The 13,202-nt window shown below is 33.4% G+C and overlaps 1 long non-coding RNA gene across 1 annotated transcript in view; it reads left to right on the top strand.

Moving 5' to 3' along the window:
- The first annotated feature begins 1,057 nt into the window (after nucleotides 1–1,057).
- The window catches only part of LOC137863907 (uncharacterized), a 361,629-nt gene continuing 349,484 nt past the window's right edge, over nucleotides 1,058–13,202 (top strand). The window contains exon 1 of the long non-coding RNA XR_011101212.1: nucleotides 1,058–1,609. This is a non-coding gene — a long non-coding RNA (uncharacterized lncRNA). The remainder of the gene's footprint in view (nucleotides 1,610–13,202) is intronic.

Raw genomic sequence — 13,202 nt, forward strand, 5'->3', positions numbered from 1 at the left:
TGAAGCAGGACATCTACTGTATACTAAAGTTTGCTCTGTTGATTTATATTACTTCTGCAGGTTTAAAATTTGCTTAGTTTACTATCTGGTTACTATCTAACATAGTAAAGACTGATCAGGCCAAGGGATATGTCACTGTGTAAACTGTCACTGGGGAACTCTGTTATGCTGCTGATGGTGTTGCTCAGCACATTTTTGAAGGCTGATTCCTTGCGTTGCCTTTTTAATTTACAAAAACAGTCAGTATAGATATAAAGTATTTATTTTTCACATTAATGCATGTGTTGTATGTTGGTTCTCATTTCTTGGCAAGGTTACTCTTAATATTCCAAAGCTACAAATGAAATTGGAAATTCCCAGCATTGTATAATGTTATAGAATGATGCCAATTGCAAGGCTTTTTAATTCTATCAGTATTCATAATGAAATTTTAACCTATATCCAATTTTAAGTTTATGCATAATTAGCATGTACTTAAAGTTAAATACATCCTTAAGTACTTTCTTGGAGCTGGGCCTAATGATCTAACCTCTCCCCATGAAAGTCAATGGTAACATAAGCTATTTGTGTGTAATAGTGCAGGATATGGCTTTTAACATCTACCTATTAAAACATCATAATTTTTAACCTTGTCCTGCTAATAAAAAGGGACAACCATTACCAGGCATCTAAGTATTCTACATCTTAAAATGTAGTTTTAAATCTTGATTTGCATCTTTGAACATCTCTTTCCTAACATATCTTCTAGTAAGTCAACTAATGTTTCTCCAAGGTCTAAATCACCGATTAGTACTTAATTTTAAGAATGAAGTCTATTTTTCAATTTCACATTATCATTTTGAAAGTCGAACTACAAATATTGTTACATTTTTGAAAATTACTAGTAGATGAAGTATTCTGAAGGTAAACTGTAGGCAACCTAAATTGATGAGAGCATGTGTTATCATTTTGTGATAAAAAGCTGCTGTTTCTGCTATATTTAAGCAGTCATTTTAAAACATTTCACTTGCTCCTGGGTCAATTGCCTATGAAGCCATTTAGAGTGTTACAGGAAGTTTTCTTGCCCTTGGTACATATTTCAGATGACGAAGTTTTACATTTCTTTTTCCCCAATTTTCATGTTAACAAATGGAATAATGTTAAAAATGAATTTCAGGGGTTTTGTTGTTCTTCAAAAATAAGTGTAAATTGTGTTGGAAATATTCAAAGTCATATTCAAATATTCAAACAACAGGGTATATTTTTAATTTTTGGAACCTTGCAGTTGCTTTTCAAATGACCCATATTTTACTTGGCCTTTCAATAACAATTTGAGGGTGAGAGAGAATAAGAGTTCCTTGACAAACTTTTTTTTAAAAGATGTGTTTCAGCTGTTACAGCTACTGAAGATGTTTATCATCTATTTAAGCAATTCAGAAACTACAAGAATTGCTGGCAGTATCATAGACCAGTCTGTATCTCTACTTCTAAAAAACTCCGTCAGATATTTGCACTGAAAATAAACCTAAAAACAGTGAATTAGAATCAGCTGTACAACTCTTCAGCAACAGGAAAGCATCACTGAAGGCTATGCACTGAAAAGCACTGTCCAATGAAAAAGCAGTGAAAGGTATTTTGCTTACTACTTGAGAAAGATACATGTGATTTTTAAAGAAATATTTTATCAGTTGACTATTTGATAATTCCAGAGGTACATGTCTACATTTCTAATAGTCAGTTGGGTTAATTTTGCTTTGTATTTTTAATTTTCATTTATAATTCCGGGGTTGAATGTCTTTAGAGAATGAAAAGATGTAGGCTAAATTCTTGTGCAATATAAAGTGTCTGCATGCCTCATTCCTTTTAAAATGCTGAAATTGGTACCTTATTCTGTCTAAACATGTATGATCTGTGCCATTCTGTTCTGTACATCCTTGGACTTCAGGCTTCCCACTACCTCTAGGTCTGTATATCACAGTATGACAGTAACTTGAAAAGATACCCATATAACATGTATTTCAATTTCACCTACTCAGTAATAGGCTTACAGAGAAAGAGAGCAGAGCTGCTTTAAATTCCTTAAACAGAGTAGGCACACAGGTTTTTGGGTCCCCTTTTGCAGTAAGAGCCATATTTCTGCCATAAGTTTTGAATTTTGCACTACTATTTCATCCTCTTCTTGAAGCAATGTGCACATGAAGTTGTGGTAGCTTAAAAGTTCAATTTATTTATTTTCAATCAGGCTTTTTGTTTGTTTTTAATTATTATGAGTACCTTCAAGCAGTGAACAGAGCTTACCTTGCTAAATGAATTCCTTGGACAGACCTAGAGAGAAACCTGAGAACATCTGGCACCTGGCTGGCAGCTTCACAGATGTGAGCAAAAATAATAGGGTGAGAGTTGGACCAGATGATCTTGAAGGTTTCTTCCAGCCTTTATGATTCTATAATTCTATGTGCACATGCAATGGATCATTCACACTGCAGGTGGTGTGGCAGTTCCTGTTTGCCCTATAGTTGTCTTTCACCACCTCTCAGGCAGATATTCTTGGCAGGGGGAAACAAAGCCAAAACACAGTAATAAATTAGATTAGCAAGCACAGTTCAGACTTTGATTTAGAAATAGGGACTGCTCAGACCATTAAACAATGGCTTGCATGTGTAGAGTAATAGCTCATTGTAACACTGTTAATTTAACAAATGAAGAATTTTCTCTTAGTAAAATACATGCAAATCCCATTCCTGTACATACAAACTAGTTGCATATGTATGTAATTTCATGTAATAAAACTTCTAAGCAATATATTGACACATAGGATGCCTTTCAGTGAAGAAGTGTTTCAGAATCTGCCCCTCTTTATAGCTGTATTATCTGAAATCAAAGTACGTCACATCTTTCACTTCAACAAGAGACATGTCATGAACTGTGAAAGGATCTAGTACTGTTTGTATGTTTAAGTTATTTTTGTAATCTTCTGTGCTCTCATATTTGCTGTCATAACATGCTTAACTGTCCTAACACACATAATTGTTACTTTAGATTAGATATAAATTAGTATAAATTTCTCTGAAGAATACTTGTCTCATTATATGAAGATTATTGATATCTCAGTCTTACTAATGAGAAATAATGTCATATGGGGAAGAATAAGATCTATTCAAAACACACACAGACCTCCGTAAAACAATATATATAACACCACAAAATCTCATGAATGTGTGATCTGAAGGTTTGTTACAAATTAGTTTGATAGATGTGAAAGATGTTCAGCAGTTCTCCATATTAACTGAACTTCTTTTTCTCATTACATTAAAAATCAAAATATGTAGCATTCCCAAAATGTAGTAGGGTGAGTGTAAATGCAACACTGAAATGCAGCTTCTAGTTTTCATGGACTCTGTGGTATGAGTAAACCAAGTATATTAACATACTGTTTGCTTACCATGCACTTCACGAAGCAGCATGATAACTGTGGAGTTTCTTGAATGAAGAAGTGGTTTTATTTTATGGAACTACATGTTTAGCTCTGAATCAGACTTTTATTTGCCATAGCACTTTGAAAAAAAAGAATACCAGTTTTTCTTGGTGCAAACTTTCAGTGCATACACCCTAGAGTACTTCTGTCTGTTATCAAGGAGAAATATTAATTTCTCATTGTTTATCAAACAGAAATATATACTGACTGTTATAACTGATCTCATTGCCCCCTCTTTATTTCCAGTGCAAATCCTCTGGAAAAACATGGGCTGTATGTTGCATTGGAAGGGGTGGCAGTGTAGAATTTCATCCTTCTGTGAATAAATGGATTGACTTACAAAAAACAACGGTGTAATGAATGTAAGTTACTGAAAACCTGAAGCATGATAACTGTACATCTAATGCATTACTATAATGGAAACTGCTGGGTGTAAAAATTATCATTTGTATTATTGTTTAGCTTCGGCAATCTTTATTGTGCAACAGTAACATTCTTAATTGTGAGATGCCTCCTGGGCAATGCTAGGCAATATAAAATAGGAAGCCATGCTTATATCAAGCATTTAATGAGCTTGGGTTTAATATTGATTTATCTAACCCCTATATTTATACCTTGTGGTAACTTTTACAATTCTAGATACTAAGTTAGGCTTCTGTACACATTGCTTCATGATTTTCCTTCAAGGTTCCAGCAGAAAACTGTAGAGCTGTCGATACTTACAAGTTCAGTTTACAAAGCTTTGACATCCCAGAACATTTTCCACTAGAAAAAAAATCAATGTGTCTCACAGTGATGTCTTCAGTGCTTTTTGGCGAGATATAATATGACCAAGGAATAAAGCAGAAGTGTATGAGGCACAATGAAAACACCAGATTTCTGCAGAAAATATTTATATAAATATGCTAGACTCAAAGTGAAATAACATTAAATGGCTTCTTTGAAGACATTCACCTTTTCTGTCTGGAAATCTCATTTTACAACTTCCTTTTCTTTCTGACTGACACTCACTCTGAAGAATGCTGCAGCTTTCCACATAAGGAATGCTCGATGTAGAAAACTTCATACTCTGTTCTTGCTTTGTATTGTTTTCTGCTGGAGCATAAAGGAACTTTGGCTCCAATGTTTTAAACCACACTTGAGAGTGGAGCCTCCAATCACTTTAGCAGATTTCTTCTAAGAACTCTTAAATTCAAACATGAGTAAGTCAAAGGATAAAAAACATTTACAAAGAGAGTACATTAGAAACTGACACTTTTAATCAGCAGTTATGGAAATGCAGAAATGTATCTTTAATTGCTTCTTCTGATCACTAGTATTGAATAAGGAAAAAAAGGTCTACCAAACAGATAGTGGGAAGCCCTAATCAACAGCAGCAATAAATATTCATCCATTTGGTAAGATGCTTTGTGAAATGCTGCATAAGCATTTTATTTTGGTTTGTGCAAGAAAGCTAAGGAAATACAAACCTCTTAGGTTGTTGGAGCAAATTAGATGTCAAATTTTTTGACATCAACATAGGAAAATGCTAGAGAAAACCTTGTGTGTACAGGTTACACCTGAGAACTGATTTGCAGTTGCTAGGGTCCCTCACACAGAATGTGTTTGTTTTTACCTAGAGAATGCAAAATGCCTACTCCTAATGCCAGCACCTGTCATATAGCGAGTCCTGGTGGTTTAGCAGGATTCAGTCCTCATCATCTGAGTCCATTAATCACATTTCAGGAGGCCAATTTCCTACAGCCCATCTCTATTTCTTCCAGGGATTCTAGACAGCTTTAATTTTTTCCCCTGAATGCATTAACCTGAAGGAGCAGCCTACTTAATTAAAACAGATATTGTTTCACTGTCTTTAAATATGCAAATGTCTTTATTAGGCTAGGTGTCATGCGCTATACTTTCCTGCTTAATTAATCTCAACCTCTGTTTAATTTGTCTCCATGGGAATAAAACTCTCCCAATTTCTTTTGGAGACTTACCTCAATACATTACCTGTAAGACCCTTGTTTTTATGAGTAATCTCTCTTTCACTAGAATGGATAATCTGTATAAAACTAAATATGATTCATGTAAACATCTAGATATGGTAAACTACATAAATAGGTCACATTGGCTTTCAATAGAAAATTTGGGTTAGCTTGAATTTTTGAGAGGGATCCCTCACAACACAGCAGCAACTCAGTGCAATCTGTAGGTCTGGGTAAAATAAGAGACAAGGGTTTTCATCTTCTTGATTTACTTAGTTCTTACCTAAATAAAGATGGGAATAGTTCTATATTTCTGGATTTTGGAAATATGCTTTATGTATAGGAATAAATTAGGGATCCCTAAAAGAAGAAAGGTGAATCCAAAAGATAATGGTTGTACTTTACTTTCCTAAAACTTCTCTGTTGCCAAATGGCATGTCAATACTGTAGTTGTTTGATACTTGAGCAAGAAAAAGATCAAGATAATACAGCATTCAGGCTGCCCTGTCCAGTTGACTGAGTGCTGTCACCTATTGCAAAGTGCTTCTTGAAAATACTTTCTGATTTTTTGGGATATTTTCCAGACATTACATTGGTACTGAGCTAGATGAATTGTATAAGCTGTCTTTAAACAGGATGTGCCATACTTAAGAAATATCATGCTAATCTCTTATGCACATAGCTAGCACAGTGTACCGGTATCCCTGTGTCCGTACCGTATCTGTAACATATTATACATAATTGTTTTTGGTGGTGTTTTTTGTTTTTTTTTTTTTTTTATATATATATAAGTTGTTTATGTGCAGTATTATTAGGCTTGACATTGGTATGTTTTAACAAAAAGCATTCACCCATGTGTTGTGTATGCCATATAGAACAGGAGTACAGAAAGGAACCATTCCTCTTAGGTGCTGTCTCTCCTTGGTTCTCATCCACAGATATGGAGAAACTTTATTTTAATATTCATTTGTGCTTTACTGCCTAATTTTTATTTGATCTGTTTGTATTTTTTGTGCCTTGACTTTGCAGCTATTATTATTCAGATCATATTTTTTTTTCTATATTTGCCATTTTGTGTGTGTTAGTACTATAAAAGTTGCTTAGACTCATTTTATCGTCTGTGGTATTTAATTATTGCGTTTGACCTCTGCCATTTGTGTAGCATGTGTTTAAAATACTTCATATGCATAGGAAAACCAAAAATGTCACAGTACAATCCATTACTTTCATTAACTATGTCATATTGAATTTTCTACTTCCTTCTGTCTATTGTAGTGATCTAATCTGTCAGATCAGATTTTTGGACTACTTTATTGCATACTATTAACTTTGTAGTTACATATAACAAAAAATGCATAATTATGACAGTTTATGTGATTATGGGGAATACTTGCATTGAGCAAATTCCTTAGATGACAATTTTGTGTGAGTAATTACATTGCAAGGTAGATTCTGCTTCTATTTACATTTTTGAGAAATCTACAGGCGACGGTAGAAGTTATTCTGGTTAACACTGATGTAACTGAGATGAATCTGTGAACCATGTTTTCTGCTTCATTTACATGAAAGAAATGCATTGATGTCAATGTTATTTGCATGAAGATCTGAATATTCGTAAAGCTTGTAGAAAATAAATTTAATTAAATCTCTAACGATGAATCACAACTTTAGATTGATATAGATTGCTTCAATATCTTCCTGAACCTACAGGAAATTTATATCAATAAACAGAACCAGTTTACTTTAACCCTCTTTTTGAACTTAATTTTGCTGAAACTACAATTAAAACAATATACATTGAGAGCCAGCTTTTTTGGTATCCAATCTGTGTAAATACTTACATTTGCTCTGCATTGTTAATTTGTCAGGGATCAGTCACATGGCAGACGATAATTTGTTAGGTTTTAAATTAATTGGAGAAACAAATCAATGAGCTACTAATAGTAGTTACTGGTTTTCTATTTGATCGCTTTAGTTGTCTCTTAGAATTATTCTGCATATGAAACTGCTAATTAATACAGTAATACTGTCACTCAGTTTTTACAGCCATTGGCTCTGACCTTCCTGTGAACTTCCTGGATGGTTTTCCAAAAGTAATTTTCTATTTCTCTTTTGTTCTGAGTGATGCTATGTCTTGTATGTGGCTAACGTCTTGGCTTCTGCCTACTTTATCATGAGAGTGGATAGTAGAACACTAAAGTAAAATGCAAGTGATCTATTTCTGCATGTATGGAACTCTCATTTCTAGTTAAAAACATTAAAAGTACTGGAACATGAGGCTTCCATAGCCTTTCCTCATTGCGTCAGAAAATTACTAAGAGAACAAACATCACAGCTTAAAATCATTGTCTATTTAGATTTAAATTTGTATCTAAGACATGTATCAAATTTACAGAGCCTACTGAATGGTCTCAAAGGTAGCTTTCTATCCTCCTATTCCAGTGGACGTAACCTGGACAGGAGCTACACCTGGTTTTTGAAATCTCAGAATTACAGTTGAGCTCCCTTTTGATTCCTACCTTCCTAAATATATTAGGAACATTTATACTGGACCTTTTCTGGCACAAAAAAAAAAAAAAAAGATTGACAGCATCACTGACTATTCCATCATCCTAAGGAAATCCTATATGTTTTTGAAAGAGAAACTGTTAACATCTTCCTTATTGAGTAATAGCATGTAAATAAAGTTCCCATCATTCTTAATACTCTCTCTTTTCTCAGTAATTATTACACATTTACACATGTAAAATAATCTGTGAAGGACAAGCTGCTGTATATTGGACAAATATTTTAAATGAAGTCTCTAAAAGGAAAGTAAACCACTTCCTTCACAGGTTGCCATTTTCTTGCCTATAAGAGAAAATGGAGAGAATTTTATCCCTTGGCAAACTTCTGAGAAGGGTACAGCTGTCACAAAGGAAAGGAGACCAAAGGAGTAAAGCTGATAAGGAAAGTCTGTCAAGGAATTAAAAATGAGACAGATGGAGCTTGGGATGGCCAAGTGTATGGAAAACAACAGGACAACTTACAAATACCACTGTTGTGCTGGTATGGATAGTGGAAGTTTACACGGATATAGTTTTCGACGTAATTATTGCCATATTCCTTGCTGTGTAAATTATGCATGTATTATCAGAACAGGCAAATAAACCCATAGAAAGCAGAACATATTATTGTGGCTACAGCTGTTCTTATGCTGCCCTACATTAGAATAAAGGTACTAAAACACATCAATTTTCCAATTGCAGCTGATGTTCTTCAAAAACAATTTAAATAAGCATTTATCATTTTCTGTGAATGTCAAAATTAAACATATTTATTTTATTTAATCTTGAAAAGTGATTCTCCATAGATGCAGGAGTCATTGCAATATAGTCCCACAAAAAAAATAAATAATAATAAAAAAAAATTGGCATTCTTTTCTGAAAATACTTTCTTCTCCTGATGAGGCAAAAAAGCAATGTACACTCAGACAAACTAGTATAATGTTATAGGTTTTTCTTCATTATGGTAAAAGGTTGTGTCTTCAGGAAATTAAATAAATAAAGAAAGAAAGAAAGAAAGAAGAAAGAAACTTTCATATCCATCAAGAAGTGAATGCTATTTATTGTATATGGAGTTGCAGTAGAATGGGAGGGACCATAAAAAGTCGAAGTTTGCTTCCAGTTTCAGTAAGATGTCTTTTTTTTTTTTTCTTTTTTTTTTTAAGTAAATAACATGCTGAAAAGAGCGTGAACTTGGATAATGATCTGTGAGTTCTGTCATTCCCTCAACTGGATAGCAGTATCCCATTAGTGGATTTGGGTTTTAAGCATACATTACAGCAATACTGGAAACAAAAGCCAAGGAAGTTTCAGTCCCATTTATTTTAATCTTTGCTGTAAAGGGATTTATAATAATGGAACACAATTACATTAGCCCACAAGATTTTAGAAGAGAACTGAAATATAATTCCATTCTGTATCATTTGTAGTTGTCTAACTAATTAGCAATTATAAATAATTCCCTCTGGATTAATTGCTTAGATAGCATTCAGAATGTAAATCTTTTCACATAACATTTTTATTATTCAGACTAAGAAGCCTACTCTCTCATTTTAGCCTTGGCTGAATTTGAACCTAGGTCACTGAATGAAAACATGAATAAAATAAAATATATAAATAAAAAAAAAAGAGAAAGAGAGATAAAGAGATGCTTTGTATATGTGGCATATGACTGAAGCAAAAGTTAGGAGTAGATGATTTAAATTTGATATTAATTCTAATTATTCTACGTGCCTTTTTTTATTTTTTTAAATCAAAATCTTTCAGATAATTGAAATTTGTTGTTGCTACTGTAATGTCATCGTCATTGCTCTGTGAAGATACGCTAAGGATGTTCAAATGTATGTATGGTGTTTCTAGGCAAATGACTCTTCTGTATACTATACATGTACAGAACTCTTCTGTCTGGTTGTCTCTTAATTCTCTATTTGCTTCTGTTTGAAATGTTTAAATCGTATTTCATTAATTCCCTGGTTTAATTTCCATAACATAAAATCCTTCTGAAGAATAAAGCATTATTGATGCAGCAGAACAGGAGTTTCAAAAGATGATATAGTTGACATCCTATCACTATTAGTAAATAAAGGAATCAATTACAGTCCACCATTTAGTAAAGAGCCTCCAACTGCAGAAAGCAGTTGCCCAAACCTTTCTTTATACAAAGGACAAAACAATTCAAAAGGTAAAGGACTCAGATAGAAACTGGAAAGTACAGTTCTTTAACTTTTGTATTGGCTCCAGAGATGTGCTTGTAGAGCCTTGACTTGTCTTGGCACTGGAATTGTTGGCTCCTCTTAAGGGATTGCTCTGTTAGTCAGTGGAGAAACCACAGTCTCTGAAAGTGGCTCTGAATTAACACCAAATGCCGAATGGCACTGCTCTGCTGCAATACCAGGAGTGGCAGCAGTGTAGCCATCCCCATCCTCACTTTGTCTGCATTCATCCCTCTGAAGCTTCACTGCTTTAAAGTACCACTGTGCTTTAGGGATAATAAGAGGTAAACACAACACTAAATAAAAGTCTGAGTAACACTGTTGCAAGAGTGATGTCTATAAAACTTGTAGTATCAGAGTAACCAAGGAGATAAGTGAGTTGCCAAAATGCTTTTGCACTTTCTTATTTTCTTATTTTACTTATTTTCTAAGTTCATATTGTAAGCTGCCCTTCTGAACCCTGTTTGTGTGCTTGCATGAAACAGATCGTGTACAAATAACTTCTGTTGTTTTGGAGTCTTCTGACTTTTTTCAGCAACCTTCAAGTTTTCATCCTACTCATAATAGCACTGGAGTTCCTCAGACTTTAGCACACATCAGTTGCAAGGAAGTCAAAGACCAAGAAGCATACCAAGACCTGATATGCTTCAGGTTTCCCTTTATTTTTTGGCTGTCCATCTCTTTACTCATTATTGGGAATAAAGAGCTAATATTGCTGAGGCAAATGAAATTTCAGTAGTATATTTCACATGTAAGATGAAGATTTTATAGTTTAATAATAAAATATAATGAGAAGTGATGAAGGGAAATACACATCATAGCTGCTACATAGATTAACAATGTCTGGAAATTGAGTTGAAGAAACCTAGTATTTTTTCCCAAACAGCTGTATTGTGGAAAATACATTACCCAATTAAGATGAAAGGGATAACAATCTTGGTGAATTGTTGTTATAGCAAATAAAGACCAGTACATTAATGGAACTTAATTTTATCATTATATGTATTTAAATTGCCTTTTATATACAACTACATATTTATTTGAAATAGATTTAAATACAACATAAACATACTGAAACAGTTTCCAAAGCTTTATAATCAGAAAGAAAATAATGCTAATGATTTGATTCCTTTTATTGTTAGAGAAGACTAAAAAAGATCTTCTATCATTTCTCTGTTGCACTCTCTGTTGCCTGCAGGCTAATTCAGCCCTCTATAAGCAGACTGTCTTATGTCAAGGCTCTGGAGGAAAAGCTAAAATTCCTTCTTGAAATGGGGACAGGGAGAAGTGTGCATGTAATGTGTAGACACACAATTTTTGCCATTTGAACAAAATACAAATGTATTTCCACTTCAGCACTATGAGACTATAAAAGGAATGTGAATGCTATCTGTTGTGTTTTGGTTTTGGGTTGGTTTGGAGTTTTAGAGAACATCCAGTTTCCTTTTGTTTTCTAGTGACTGTCTTTCGTAGTTGGTCTCAGTCAACAGCTCAGTGAGTCTGCTATTTCCTTGTACAGATTAAATGCAATCTGCATAATGCAATGCATATGTATTGGAGATGTGTATATATATTTATGTGTATATTTCTATATACACATATATAAGATCTTTCTCCTGGTATTTTTGAAAAGTTCATGTGAATCAATGACAAACTGAAAAACAATTATTCTGTGTTCAGGGAATGATCAGCTTTTTTATTATTATTATTTTAATATATTCCTATTCTTCAACAGTTTTGGATGCTACACTCAAATTATTTCAGTTGTTTAGAATAATAAAACAATATTGTGCTAAAAATGCAATAGTCTCTGAGTTTCCTGTGTTGTCTTTTAATTTTAAGGTCATATTTTTTTTCATTAAATGTTCTTTTTTTCCCTCTATTAAAAAGACGTACTTTCCCCAAAGCCATATTCAATAACTGCTGACAGCTATCAATATTTCCAAGTATTAGAGACATCTTTGGACAAGGTCTTTTGGAGTATGCAATATCAGTCAATCTTTTTTATCTGCATGCATGCTGACTTTTGCAAAGAAAGAGTGCCTGTTCTTAGCGAAAGCTATGTTGACTCATTAAAGACATCTTATTTATTCAGGTGTCCTCTAGTACAGCTTTTTATTACAAATTCTGCTAGCTTGCGTGATAAGGAAGCCAGACTTACTGGCTGTAATTTCCCGTATCTATGCCACAGTTGTCTTTTGGAAAATTGGTGTCATATCTGCTCCTGGCACTGAAATATCTTTGTCTGTTATTGAGACAGTTTTTAGTTAAATTGCAGTGAATAATTCAACTGTTTCATGCTTGAATTCTTTTAGAACTCCTGTGTAAAATACTATATGGACGTGGAGATTACTCTTAAAAATTCTGCTGAATTTTGTTGTGTAGTTTCTTCTATTGGGACATAAAGATAGAACTTCACTGTGTTCTCTGCTTCCATTTAACATGTCAGAGTTTTTCTTTCCTTTTTTCTTCACTTAGAGATAACTTCAACATTTTGAAGGATATCCTAATTCATTTATTTTCCCTTTCTGATTTCTTTAATCACAATATGTTTTTGGTTTTGTGTTGTTTTTTTTGTTTGTTTGTTTGTTTTGTTTTTTTTAAACCTATTTTGTGTGGAGTTGAATATCTTGATTTATTTACTGGTGGGATACATTTGTAGTGATCTTCTTTTTGGTGAGTCCTCCCTCATTCTATTTTTGGACATTTTTTGCTCAATGATTGGTTTATGTTTTCTTTTAGAAATCATGCAATTTTTGCTTACTCTGGAAAATGATCTTCAACACTGTCAAGTTAATTGAATTAAGTTATTTAAAATAAGATGATCTATTTGAGCAGAGTATTCTTGTTTGCTTTGCAAAGTACCTTGAGTACAGGTTGAAAAATATTGATATGAAGAAAATATACGTTTAAATATATGAAGACTTGAAACAGTTTGAAACAGACAGTTTTCTTCAGTTTTTGGACTTTATTTTGATTTTGTTGCTTGATTACAAACCAAACCCATGCTCTTATTCTTACTAAT

The sequence above is a fragment of the Anas acuta genome, chromosome 13, assembly GCF_963932015.1.
Source record: "Anas acuta chromosome 13, bAnaAcu1.1, whole genome shotgun sequence".
NCBI lineage: Eukaryota > Metazoa > Chordata > Aves > Anseriformes > Anatidae > Anas > Anas acuta.